This window comes from Hyperolius riggenbachi, chromosome 1 (genome assembly GCF_040937935.1).
Source record: "Hyperolius riggenbachi isolate aHypRig1 chromosome 1, aHypRig1.pri, whole genome shotgun sequence".
Taxonomy (NCBI): Eukaryota; Metazoa; Chordata; class Amphibia; order Anura; family Hyperoliidae; genus Hyperolius; species Hyperolius riggenbachi.
This window is the reverse complement of record NC_090646.1, coordinates 658,779,606-658,794,401: the sequence shown is the minus strand read 5'-3', so window position 1 is coordinate 658,794,401 and position 14,796 is coordinate 658,779,606.

Sequence of the window (14,796 nt, the reverse complement as noted above, 5' to 3'; positions counted from 1 at the left end):
CCACTGTAAAGGCAGGTGGGGAGATTATCCTGACCCCACTCAGGAATAAGAAGTTGCTCTCTGTAGATAGTAGAAAAGGGTCGCAACCCTCCACCCAGGGTGGATACAATATTATATAGGAGAGAACAGAGGCGCCAAAAGGATAAAAGGGGTTTTAAAAGAGCTTATAAGCCAAAAATTTGGTAATTAGAGAAGGCAGTGGTGGACTTACCTCCTCCAAGCAGACACAACACGACTGTACATTCAGTCTATTTATTAACGAACTCCAGATAAAACAAAGCAACGCGTTTCACAGGTCAGCGCCCGCTTCCTCAGGGAATAGAAAAAGGAGTTACAGCATCTAGCAAAACAAACAACACTCGGCACCTCTGTCAAAAGACAAATTTTTGGCTTTTAAGCTCTTTTAAAACCCCTTTTATCCTTTTGGCGCCTCTGTTCTCTCCTATATGAAGACAAAGATTGTTCACCATCATGGTTTAGGGGATTGGGGAAGGATACAGAAAGCTGTCTCAGAGATTTCAGCTGTCTGTTTCTACAGTTAGGAACATATTGAGGAAATGGAAGACCACAGTCTCAGTTCAAGTTTAGGCTTGAAGTGGCAGACCAAGAAAAATCTCGGATAGACAGAAGTGACGAATGGTGAGAACAGTCAGAGACAACCCACAGACTAGCACCAAAGATCTACAACATCATTGTGGTGCAGATGGAGTCACTGTGCATCGTTCAACCATTCAGTGCACTTTACACAAGGAGATGCTGTATGCGAGAGTGATGCAGAGGAAGCCCAAAGCACAAACAGCCGCTGGTGGTATGCTAAAGCACATTTGGACAAGCCAGCTTCCTTTTGGAATAAGGTGCTGGGGACTGATGAGTCATTTGGGCATAACAAGGGGCATTATGCATGGAGGAAAAATAACACAGCATTCCAAGAAAAACACCTGCTACCTACAGTAAAATATGGTGGTGTTTCCATCATGCTGTGGGGCTGTGTGGACAGTGCAGGGACTGGGAATCTTGTCAAAGTTGAGGGACGCATGGATTCCACTCAATATCAGCAGATTCTGAAGACCAATGTCCAGGAATCCGTGACAAAGCTGAAGCTGCGCCGAGGCTGGATCTTTCAACAAAATAACGACCCTAAACACTGCTCAAAATCCACTAAGGCATTCATGCAGAGGAATAAGTACAACGTTCTTGGAATGGCCATCTCAGTCCCCAGAAAATCTGGGTGTGACATAAAGAGAGCTGTCCATACTCAGAAGCCATCAAACCTGTATGAACTAGAGATATTTTGTAAAGAGGAATGGTCCAAAATACCTTCAACCACAATCCAGACTCTCATTGGAACCTACAGGAAGCATTTAGAGTCTGTAATTTCTGCAAAAGGTGGATCTACTAAATATTGATTTCATTTATTTTTTGTGGTGCCCAAATTTATGCACCTGCCTAATTTAAGTTTAACCAGTTTAGCCCACAGGTCGTAGCTCCTACGTCCAAATATGCATGCTGGATGTAGGAGCTATGTCCATGAAAAAACGGAGCCACCTGGCACTCAGTAGGATGGTTAACAGATTGCCTTCAAACATCAGACAACATGTAATGACCCTTATCCCTGAAGAGCATAGAACAGCCCACTTTTACATGCCCAAGATCCACAAAGAGGGAAACCCAGGTAGGCCCATAATCTCAGGGAGCGGAACTTTTACAGAGAACATCTCAGGGTGGCTGGAAAACATCTTGAAACCTCTTGTCTGTAAAAGACCCAGCTACATACAGGATACCACCCACCTCCTGACAGCCATCGGCCCAGTACCTGAGGGAACCATACTGGCCACGATGGACGTGGAGTCCCTGTACACGAATATTCCCCATGATGATGGTATTGCGGCCTGCCGTAAATATCTTCAGGGTCAGGGCATACCAATAAAGCCTATTGCTGGACTGATCAAATTCATTCTCACTCATAATTATTTCACTTTTGGACAGGACCTCTATTTACAGCAGATGGGCGTGGCAATGGGTTCACGATTTGCACCACAGTATGCAAATCTCTTCATGGCCAAAATCGAAGAGGAATACCTCAATGCATGTGGCATAAAACCCATGGCCTACTTCCGCTTCATTGATGATATTTTAATCATCTGATCCGCAAGTGAGGATGATCTTCTCCAGTTCCACAGGAACTTCAATGCCTTCCATCCTACAATCAAATTGAAACTTACCTACTCTCACACAGAGATTAACTTTCTGGACACCACCATATACATCAGGGGTGACAACCTACAAACCTCTGTGTATCGCAAACCTACAGACCGTCCCACATACCTAAGATATGACAGTTTTCATCCCAAGCACATTAAGAACTCTATAATTTACAGCCAAGCCATAAGGTACAACCGGATTTGTTCTGACAGGATGGACAGAGACAAGCACCTGGATCGCCTTAAGAACACTTTCATTAAACAAGGTTACAGTCCTCCCATGGCTGAGGCCCAAATCAGGAAAGCCAACATCATCCCCAGGACTGAACTCCTGAAATATAAGCAAAACCAGAAAAAGGATTGTGTCCCTTTGGTTGTCACCTACAACCCACACCTGGAAATCTTAAGGAGGATTGCTAAGGAACTTCATCCCATTTTGCACAAGGATCACAGACTGAGGAAGATATTCCCTAAACCTCCCCTCTTGTCATATCAGCAACCACACAATCTGAAACAGATGATTGTTATAAACTGTTCTATATCACCTTGCTTCGACACCACCGTCTCACAGATTGTGAGATCACTTGACTCTCCACACAGCAAGCAGGAGATAGACTTTCTCAGGCTTCTTCAATGTTTACGTTATTTATTCAGGAAACAGGAATACAGATAGATACATTCATCATATCCTAGCCATGCCAATCTTCATGTCGCGTTACAAGCTCTTGATTAGACTCCCTGCTGAAGTCAATCAGGTACCTTCTTCCTAACTACGTTACACTAAACTACCTATGTACAGCATACATTATATCAGATTACAGAAAGGGAGAACATGCTTAGAGGTCCCAGTCAGCCTTGCTAGCTAGTGCGAAAGTAAAGAGCAGAATGCCCTCTCCATCGATCACTCCGCGTTTAATACCGACTAGGAAAGAGTTAAATATGACACCATCTTCGCCATCCCCTATATCAGTCTATTGGTGGACCCACTTGTGGTGTCATCATACACACCTACTTGATTAATAATCAATGAGGCTTCTGACCTATATGCAGGAATGTGGATATTTACAAAACATGGCTGATGTTTATTGTTCCATGCCCAGGTCAGGGAGACCTGCGGCCTTGTTCAGAGAACAGCTTCTTGGTATGTTCTAGTTCTGCTGACAGAACTGCAGATTTTCTCTCTAATAGAAAATTCCCTTAAAGGGCAGGTCTGCTCATCAAGCCTTTTTGACTAACTCAGTCCAAATAACTGAGGCCTACTTAAATTATAACAATTGTCAGGAGTTCTTTTAATAGGCCACAACAAAATGGAACATCACCCTGCTGACAAAAAAGGTGTGAGACCTGCAGACACATTTACTCCACTGACAGGTTAACGATACCAGGTTCACAACAGGAGTACAGAGTACAGGGCACATCTTCCTGTGGATCCACCAATCTGGTATATTTGATCATGAGTGCTAAATGTCCCAATGTTATGTACGTGGGAGAAACTGGACAAACTCTGCACAAATGTATGAACGGACACAGGCACACTATTAACGATACCAAATCTGAACTACCAGTTGCTACGCACTTTCATTCCAACGGACACAGCATGTATGATCTTCGTGTCACTGCCCTGAAGGGTGGCTGCAAAACGTCAAATGATCGATTAATAGCAGAAACAACATTTATAAATTGGTTCAAAGCAGTGGATAAAGGCTAGAATAAGGACAAAAACTTTTTATATTGGTATGAGGCTGAGGATATTTAATGCCAAACTCTTTCTCAGCCTATATAGCTCAACTTGTGAACTCAGAATTTACGATGCCTCTGTGACAATCCAACTCCCAGGTCTGGTAACATGGTGTAAACAAGGATTCTTATCTCCGCTAACAACCTTCCACCCCATTTAAATGTTCTGTTTCACTTAAAGAGACTCCGTAACAAAAATTGCATCCTGTTTTTTATCATCCTACAACTTCCAAAAGCTATTCTAATGTGTTCTGGCTTACTGCAGCACGTTCTACTATCACCATCTCTGTAATAAATCAACGTATCTCTCTCTTGTCAGACTTGTCAGCCTGTGTCTGGAAGGCTGCCAAGTTCTTCAGTGTTGTGGTTCTGTGATGCATCTCCCCCATCCAGGCCCCTCTCTGCACACTGCCTGTGTATTATTTAGATTAGGGCAGCTTCTCTCTTCTCTTTTACAAGCTGGATAAATCCTCCTCTGAGCTGGCTGGGCTTTCACATACTGATGAATTACATATGGGCAGAGCTGTCTGCACTCTGCAGTAAGAAACAGCCTGACACTTCAGTGGAAGATAGCTGCAGGGGGAAAGAAACACACAAATGATCTCTTGAGATTCAAAAGGAAGGGTGTATACAGCCTGCTTGTGTATGGATGTATTTTCTATGTGTGGACATACTGTACATCAACCTACTTCCTGTTTTGGTGGCCATTTTGTTTGTTTATAAACAAACTTTTTAAAACTGTTTTTAACCACTTTTAATGCGGCGAGGAGCGGCGAAATTGTGACAGAGGGTAATAGGAAATGTCCCCTAACGCACTAGTATGTTTACTTTTGTGTGATTTTAACAATACAGATTCTCTTTAAGGCATCTTAATGACATATATATATGTATTTATGCTTGAAAAAAATCTATGTACCCCCTTTTGATGTTGCATGTATAAAGCTGTCTGTACCATCAGCCTGCAAGCATACATGATTGTAAGCCCGATGAAGGCTGCAAAGCCGAAAGCTTAGCAAAATGTACCACCCAAAGAAAGCCTGATTGGTGGCGGAACAAACAAGATTATTGCATTGTGATAATTAGTGATAAAGTTATTGGTGAATGAATGGGAGGTGAAAATTGCTCGGTGCGTAAGGTGAAAAAACACTAAAGGCTGAAGTGGTTAAACAATTATTGCACACTTTCTGTAAATCAAATAAACTTCATTTCACTTCTCAAACATCACCGGGTGTGTCTTCTATAGGATATATTTAACTGACATTTTTTATCGTAGCAACCAACGATTTATACAGGAAAATCATGACAATTAACAAGTGTGTGTGTGTGTGTGTGTGTGTGTGTGTGTGTGTGTGTGTGTGTGTGTGTGTGTGTGTGTGTGTGTGTACACACACACATCACTTCCTGGTTGGCGGCCAGGTTTTTTGTTTGTAAACACTGCCTAAAACTGGCGATTAAAAGCCAGTATTGCAGCGGCAAAGGGGGATCCAGGAGATCACAGTGACTCAATTGGTATGTTTTTTTATTGTACAAATCGGACTGTACAGATTCTCTTTAAAGCAAACCCGAAATGAAAAAAAAAAACCTTATGATTTGTAACTGTGGTACAGCTAAGAAACAGAACATTAGTAGCACAGATATGAGTCTTGTATTGTTTCACAGTAGAGAAAAAGTTAAGAACCTTCAGTCGTTATATATGCAAAAGAGCTTCTCTGAGCTCTATGACCAAGCTTGGATTGCTACAGTGCTGTTTTCTGAAGCACTTATCAAGTTCTTAACCTGCTTCCCACTGTTTGTTTGTTTTACTGCAGGAAAGTTCAAAGGGTCATTAGCTCTGCTCTGTTTCATAGTTTGTAAACTGCAAATATTAGAGAATGATGCATTGTTATAAAAAAAAAAAAAAAGCTGTATAACTGAAACGCATTCTTGTCTTTCACTACTAATGTTCTATGAATTATCCGTACTACACATACAATTCATTATAGCATAAGGTTTATTTTCACTTCAGTTTTACTTAAAAGCAAACCTGAAGTGAGAAAAAAACGTATGATATAATTAAATTATATAATGAATTGTACGTGTAATACAGATATTGTATAGAACATTAGAAGCAAAGAAAAGTCTTATATTTTATTTTCAGTTATATAGCTTTTTTTTTTTTAAACATTGCATCATTCTGTCACAGCCATGGGCGGAACAATAGAGGCTGCAGCCCATGCGCCCTCGGGGGGGCCGAAGGAGTCGCAGCATGAGGGGAAAGCTATGGCCACACTCGGCGGGGAGGGGGGACGGTCCCCCCTCCCTCACCTCGGGCTCTCCCCTCTGCGCTCCCCTCCAGTTTAAATAACCATATATGTGCACCATATATGTATAAACAGGAAGTCGCGTCAGACACTAGAGAGAGCAGCGTCCACGCTGGAGCGCACGGAAAGTATGTAGCTGCCGCTGCACACATATGTTTATTGAAGCTGGAGGGGAGAGCCCGAGGTGAGGGAGCGTCCCCCCTCCCCGCCGAGGACTCCGGATATTCTGGACACAGAGGAAAGGAGGATGATACGTAGTGCACATTTGATACCAATGTAGAGATGGTATAGAGCAGAGGTGAGGGAACCTATGGCTTGAGAGCCAGATGTGGCTCTTTTGATGGCTACATCTGGCTCACAGACAAATCAGTAGGGGGTTGATTCACTAAGTTACACTGCTGAAGCAGCGCAGCTTAGTGTGGCAGACCAAGAAAAATGTTCGAAGTAGGCACGCTACTGCTGTAGCATGCACTACTAACTTACTCCTTCTCCCCCCAAAACTAATGGCTGCTCCAATTGTCCCACCCTGGATCCTGTCAGGTCCAGTGGCTTTGATGGACGAGATCCCTGCACTTTGATTGGCCCTGAAGGCTGCCTTTCATTTGAAGGCAGCCTATTGTGCCAAAGAGCGGGGATCTCGTCCTACAAAGAGAATCAACCCCCTAGTCAGCTAGCTAATTGTACAAGCGGTTAGTCGGTATTTCTCCTGTCTGGCTCTCGGGGAAATTGATGATGTTACTGAAACCCAAGAGAAGCTGAAGACGCGTCTGACACTTCCACTGCCCGGAGGATCAACTGTATATACATCACTATGGCAACAGGGAAGTGAGCCCTCTGCTGCGCATGCACACTGTGCCAGTTTGACACATATTGTATGGCTCTCACAGAATTGCATTTTAAAATATGTGGCGTTTATGGCTCTCTCCGCCAAAAAGGTTCCTGACCCCTGGTATAGAGCCTTCTTATTCCTCTGTCTGGCTTGTCGTCCCAGCAGTGTCCCTGGCTGTAGCTATTCCACCAAAATGCTCTTCATAAGAATTTGGGTTCTCTTTGGAACTACTCGTATCCCAAGTAGTTCCGAGGACTCATGCATACGCAGTACAGATATGCAAGTCCTCAGAACTACTTGGGGGCAGGAGTAATTCCAAAGATTACCAAAGTACTCACAAAGAGCTATTCAGTAGAGTAGGATAAATAGCTACACCAGGGGAAGGACGGGACTGACAGAAGACCAAGAAGTCTATGCTATTCAGAGCATCCTTTCTTCGACTTTGGCAATTATCAAACGGCATATAGCTTGGAAATGGAAAAGTCAAATTCACTTTCTGTCAATTATGATTGGCCCAGTTCCAAGCTACATACAATGAGCATGGAAACCATAATATTTCACACCTCATTGACCATCTCTTGACGACACAAGAATGGTAACCAGAATATGAAGTCTTACTCCAAATGCTTCTTGACCTCCTTGGTGTTCTGATAAGCTCTGGATCTTAGGGTCTAAAAGCAGAGCAATTTAGTCCGCTTTTAGAATTTAAAATTCAGAATTCATCACAACACCAGAGAGCCCTTCCTACTCATCTCTCCAGGATCCAGATCAGTGCTGCATCTTCCTCCTGTGCTCCAGGATAGCGCTCTGCCTCTTCATGTGATAGAGCGCAATCTCACCTGAGAGATAAAGAGCTTTGTAGAAGACGGTCTGGAGCACACGGGGGAAGCACTCACGTTACTGTGGGAGAAAAGATACTAGTCTCAGCCTGCCTCTGATCTCATTGGTGCAGTCACATACCAAACCGCCAATCATTCAGCGCGGTTTGTGTTGCCTGTGTTTGGTGACACTGCAAAAGTGGGGGTAAGGCTACAGTACTGGAGAGTGAAGGGGGAAAGAGGATCACAATTGTACTGAAAGGAAGGGGGGGGGGGGGGAATCAGGAGCATTAAAGAAAATCTGTAACAAAGAAAAAAACTCCCCTGGGGGGTACTCACCTCGGGTGGGGGAAGCCTCCGGATCCTATTGAGGATTCCCCCGTCCTCCTCTGTCTCACGGTGGCGGCGAAAATCCTCCCGGAGCAGCGGCGATGTAAATATTTACCTTTTGGCTTCAGCGCAGGTGCAGTATCCGCTCTTCCCACGGAGATAGGCGGAAATAGCCGATCTCCGTCGGGCCGCTATACTGATCAGGCGCAAGTCGCCTGCGCAGTAGAGCGGACCCGACGGAGATCGGCTATTTCCGCCTATCTCCATCAGAAGAGCAGCAAAAGAGCCCCCGCTGGAGCCTGGAAAGGTAAATATTGAACAGGCTGTCGGGCCGCTGTTCGGAGGGCTGCAGCGAGACTCCCGTGTGACAGAGGAGGACGGGGGAAGCCTCATTAGGATCCGGAGGCTTCCCCATCCCGAGGTGAGTACCCCCCAGGGGACGTTTTTATTGTTACAGTGTCTATTTAAGGGACACATCTGGTTACAATACTGGGGTGGGGCATTAGCTACATATCTAGCTACAATACTGGAAAGGGGGGGGGGGGGGTGTTAGGGGACACATCTGGTTACAACACTGGGGGAGGGAAATAGGGGACACATCTGGTACAATACTGGGGAGGGAGAATTAGGGCACACATCTGGCTACAATACTTAGGAGGAGAGATTGGAGGGCACATCTGTCTACAACCAAGGTTCTCAATGTGTGGCACGTGTGCCCCAGGGGGAACCTCTGATGGTTCCAGGGGTACTCGGGCTTGATCTATTTAACCAAGAATAACAAATTTAGAGTTTTAGAAAATGATACATTTTATTTAAACAACACCAAATTAGTGTTTTAGATAATTAAAAGCAATAGTCAATGCTTGGACAATGTTTAGAACCAATTATCATGTACTAAGATTAAATAATTTGTCAAGGTGTACTTGTGATAAAATTTACTATGCTAAGGGGTACTTGGTGAGTACTTGGTTTTAAAAGTGGTACATACCAATAAAATGTTGAGAAACACTGGTCTACAATACTGGGGGGTGGATTAGGGGACACATTTGGCTACAATACGGGGGGGGGGCATTAGCGACACATCTAGCTACAATACTGATTAGGGGACACATTAGGGGCCACAATAGTGAGGGGGGCATTAGGAACACATCTAGTTGCAATGCTGGAAAGGGGATTTGGGGAGGGATTTTTTTTGCCATAGTGCCTCCTTGATATAGCTGTAGCTTACAGTGTTAAACAGTTTTTTCACCACATACTGTACTGCTACAAATGTATCCAGTTTATAAAACACTACAGTATAGATGAACTGTCGCGAAAATCTGAACACACATACAAATAAGTAGTACATTTCTTCCGGAGTAAAATGAGCCATAAATTACCGTTCTCCTGTGTTGCTGTCACTTACAGTAGGTAGTAGAAATCTGACATTACCAGCAGGTTTTGGGTTAGTCCACCTCTTCATGGGGGGAGTCTCAGCATGGCCTTTATTCTTTATAAAGACATTACCTGAAAAAAGATTTATACAAAGATGCCAGCCATCTTCCCTACTCACTTTTTTTGGCAGTTGGACGGAGCAAGTGCCATTCACTAAATAAAGAAAAACCTGATAACACCCCCTCCCCCATGAGAAGATGGGCTAGTCCAGAACCTGTCGGTAATGTCAGATTTCTACTACCTAGTGTGAAAGCAACATAGGAGAAAAGTAATGTATGGCTCGTTTTACTCTGGAAGAAACGTACTTCTTAATTGTATGTGTTTACATGTATTTAAAATTAAGATTTTCGCGACAGAGGGCCTTTAAGTGTACATTTTTTTTTAAGTTTGTAATAAAGTTGTGTTTTAGGTTTGCATTTTCAATGAAATGCCATTAGAAAACAACAAAATGACTCCCAATAATTGACCAAATAAGAAGATGAGAAGTGCTTGAGAATTACAATTTCTGATATAGTAAACTACTATTCCTGGTCCCTTGGAGTTTACTATAAAGGGATTCCACTGTATTGTATTCGTCAGAAGCCATTACACATGGATTTGTAACCTCCGTAGAAGCGTAGCAGCGCGCGAAACGGCCATCAGGCATCCTGTGCCCAGCAACCACCACTGTGCCTCCTCTCACATCTGGTATGTGCATTACAACTTTTGTGTATTACGTGAAGTTTGCATTTGTGTACCACTTTGTGTTAATAAATCAAGAACCTGGAGCAGTGCCAGCTTCTCTTCTTTCTTCTTTACTTCACAGAAATGTACATTTTACAGGTATGTTTAGTACTTTACATCAAAGGTCAGCGCAGGTTTTGGAAGTCATATGTAGGGAATGATAAATTCTTCACCACAATATATCAAATGCTCAGAGGTAGGTAATCGCCAAACATCAAAACAAGAAAAGGCTTACCAGCTCCCAACAACCCACATTATAAGGTTGTAAAATAGCTCAGGTCACAGATAACGTCCAGGGAACATCAGACGCCGTGAAGATCCAGTAGACATCCGTATGGAGGTAACGTTTCAGGAATTTATATAGGAAAACAAAAACGACAATATCTAAGCGTAACCTGTTTATTTAGATAAAATTTCTTTAAAAGGCAGTATATATAAAAATAATAACTCACATACGGGGCCCATAAACTGGGAACCCCGGAAGATTAGCGCGTATGTAATGGTCAATCGTAGATCAATAGATAATGGTGCCGCCTGTTACCTCCCCGACTGGTTTCACAGTCTTGCGTCATCAAGACTGCAAAACCGGTCGGGAAGTAACAGAAGGCACCATTGTCTTTTGATCTATGATTGACCATTACATGAGCGCTAATCTTCCGGGGTTCCCAGTTTATGGGTCCCGTATGTGAGTTATTTTTTATATCTACTGCCTTTTAAAGAAATTTTATCTAAATAAACGGGTTACGCTTAGATATTGTCGTCGTTGTTTTCCTATATAAATTCCTGAAACTTTACCTCCATACGGATCTCCACGACGTTTGATGTTCCCTGGATGTTATCTGTGACCTGAGCCATTTTACAACCTTATAATGTGGGTTGTTGGGAGCTGGTAAACCTTTTCTAGTTTTGATGTTTGGCGGATACCTACCTCTGAGCATTTGATATATTGTGCTGAAGAATTCATCATTCCCTACATACAATGACTTTCTAAACCTGCGCTGACCTTTGATGTATGCCTGACTTCTGAACTTTTGGACATTGTTCTTCTCAGCGGCGGTTCCATTGTTCCTTGGCGCCGATATATTTGCTATTATGTTTACCACTTTGGCAAGTTGAAATACCACACCTACCCTAAACCTATAAACCCCTGGGTTCAACTCCTGAACTTTTCCCAGAGAACCCCATACCCCACCCACCTTCTTTCTCTTTAAAGACAAAGTATAAACAAAGAATCCATGACAACAAATCAGTCTGAATTGAATTCATTTAATTTCACACAATGAATAACATATGAATAGGATTACTTTTTTTGTTTTTTTTCCTTCGTTAAGTGCTCTATACTGCTAACCTGATTGGGTAGCGGGGAAAAAAAACTGAGCTTTCTCTTAGAAAAAAAAAAATTGTTTAAAAACCAACATCTAGGATTCATGACGTAGCATGACATTAAAGCATGCTAGATGTACCTATGCATCATAGAACAGCAATTCCATAATCATTTTTTTTTCAATGTACAAAAATGCTCCATGAATAAAAACTGTTACAAAAAGAACATTTCAAACAATGTACAAGTTTTTTTTTTTCCTTGCCTCTATATTCAATAAAATACAAATACATTTTTTTTCGCTCTAAAATATGTTTACATACAATCAAAGTAGGACATGCAAGTACACTTTTAAAAAAGGCTTTTAAAAACCACTTATGAATACAAACTAAAAATAAGCCAGCACGACTTGTAAAACAATTTTGTGCCCCATTTTTCTTTTTCTTAAATATATACATATATAACATTTCATGTGCATTACTTAAGAAATAGCTTAGAAAACAGAACAACGCGGGACTGAACCGTCTTGACCCGTGTTGTCGGATTGGCAGCTCGTACTGCATCTATAGAGCATCTTCCATTCCTTGTAGTGTAGGTATAGGCAGATTTTAAGAAAATCTTTTGACTCTGGGGTTAGATGTGCTTCTAATTAAACTTGGACTGCATTTTAATTCACCAACAAAAATCAATAGACCACTCGGCAAATGGCAACTACTGATGTAGAATTTTTTTTAAATTTTTAATTTTTTTTTTAAATCAAAGGGTTGAATTGAATGTCGTATATAAATAATGGAATATGTTTGGGGGGACATGCAACATAAAAGAAATCTGCATCGAATACATGTGCATATTTTAAACAACAGAACTCTAACCTATGATTGATGTAGGCAGAGGTTGCGGTTAAACTTTTTTAACTGATGTGGCGATTATACAGTCTGTTAGTGGATTGCACCTCCAAGCACTTGTATTCCTATCTACGAAGCGAAACCCTACAACGCGTTAATACTGTTTAAACCTAGCTTTAAACCATTAGCATGCGTATTTACAAAAAAAAACGTTCTTTTGTCCTCTACATAATGAGTGTAGACTGAGATTAAAGGTTGGAGAGAAATAAAAGGGTTAGGTTTTCAAGCTTATTCATTTCAGAATAAAACAAAAAAAACAAAAAAACATACACCATTGAAAATGTATCATAGGGGCTTTTACTAGAATGATTAAAATATAAATGCTGTTTTAAAGAGAAAAAAATAGTATTACAGAGACCTTGCTGTAGCTTACTGAACACAAAAACAATCTAGACGTTACTACTCATTTTGGAGGCCATGTATTCATCCATATGAGCCAATCCAGCACAAGGACTATGACCCCAAAGGTTAATTGATTAAATGCTAACTGACCGATATGGCCACAAGGGTTGCTATACAATATCTGGTAAGGCTTTCATGAAGGCCCAAGAAAGCTTATCATGGTCTGCCTTGTTTGGAAGATGGCCGATCTAAAGATAACAGGTGGCTGACAAGAGGCAAGTTGGAGTTCTTCCTAAATTGTGATTGGCTTTATCTGGTGTGTATCAGACGAGATTTATCACAACATAGCAACTAACGGATGAAGATATCTGGTAGACGTAAGGAATTTTTTTTAAACGTGAAGATGAATGGATCAACTGTTACGTTAAAGGACTTCCGAGGCCAAAATCTGCCCCCAAAATGTAAAAAAGTTAACTACCTGCATAACTTTGTATGGCACGGAGGACGCCGTCCGAGCCCTCCGTGCCGTTCCGCCGGGTCCCCGCCTCTCAATATGACCCCGAATGGCTCCTGACCCCACGGCCAGGGTCGGGCTCCGCTGCCTGTATAAAGATGGCCGCGGCTGCGCACTCCGCATGGCCGCTACTGTGGCTGCGCAGCTCTAGGGCCAATCCCCCGATCCACGCAACAGGAAACAGCCTGTTGCGTGGATCGGGGGGGTTGGCCCTAGTGCTGCGCAGCCGCAGCCATGCGGAGTGCGCAGCCGCGGCCAGGGCCGGCGGCCATCTTTATACAGGCAGCAGAGCCCGACCCTGGCCGTGGGGTCGGGAGCCATTCGGGGTCATATTAAGAGGCGGGGACCCGGCGGAATGGCACGGAGGGTTCGGACGGCGTCCTCCGTGCCATACAAAGTCATGCAGGTAGTTAACTTTTTTACATTTTGGGGGCAGAGTTTGGCCTCGGAAGTCCTTTAAAGACAAGGTGAAAAGGAGTCTTTATCTTGTGATGACAATACTGGTACTTGGGATTTTCTCAACGTGTGGAACCTTTTGTATGACCTTCATCATAAATAGCTGGCTGGTGTTTGTACTCTCTGAAAGTACATAAAAACTTGTGATATCCATTGGCTACATCTTCCTAATGCCATACCTCCTAAAACATATACCTAGTTGTAATTTTAACGAGGTGGGGAAAAAATACTAAAATCAGCACTTGATATGAAAAATGGATTGACACCTACTGAAAATAGTATGCATATATAAAAAATGTATTTGTTTTAATATTTCAAACATAGGCCTCTTTGTTCCATAGAAGGCCTTAAGAAAGCCAGATTTTAAAGAGCATACGATTTTATATGTATATACATGTAACATTTAAATGCTCTGTCAGTCCGGAAAAATAAAAATTAAGTGCGATTATATATATGATGTTATTGATGTCTATGAGATGACATCACAGTATAGCATAGGATAGCTAAACAACAGATTTTTTAGACAAACACATTGTAAAGTCTATTTGCCAAATGGGCCAATTTAACTAACTCACCAAACAATCTATAAAGCAATGTTGTACACAACAGCTAAAAGTTTACAACGTTTCTGTGGTTATAGTTGTATATGATCGGTAGAAAATAAACTGTACTAAAAACAAAACTTTATGATTTGCAAAGATTGAAAAGTTGGCTTCGACGATCTACTATCAGGCTAAACCTTTTTAAAGAATGTAGGATTTTTTTTAGTCTATGGTTTATTTTGGAACTCAGAAATTGGTGCCAAGTTTCACATTTTATTTTGAAAAATTACTAAACCGATGTCTGAGCAACCGATAAACAGACTTAAGTCACAGACAGTTTGCAC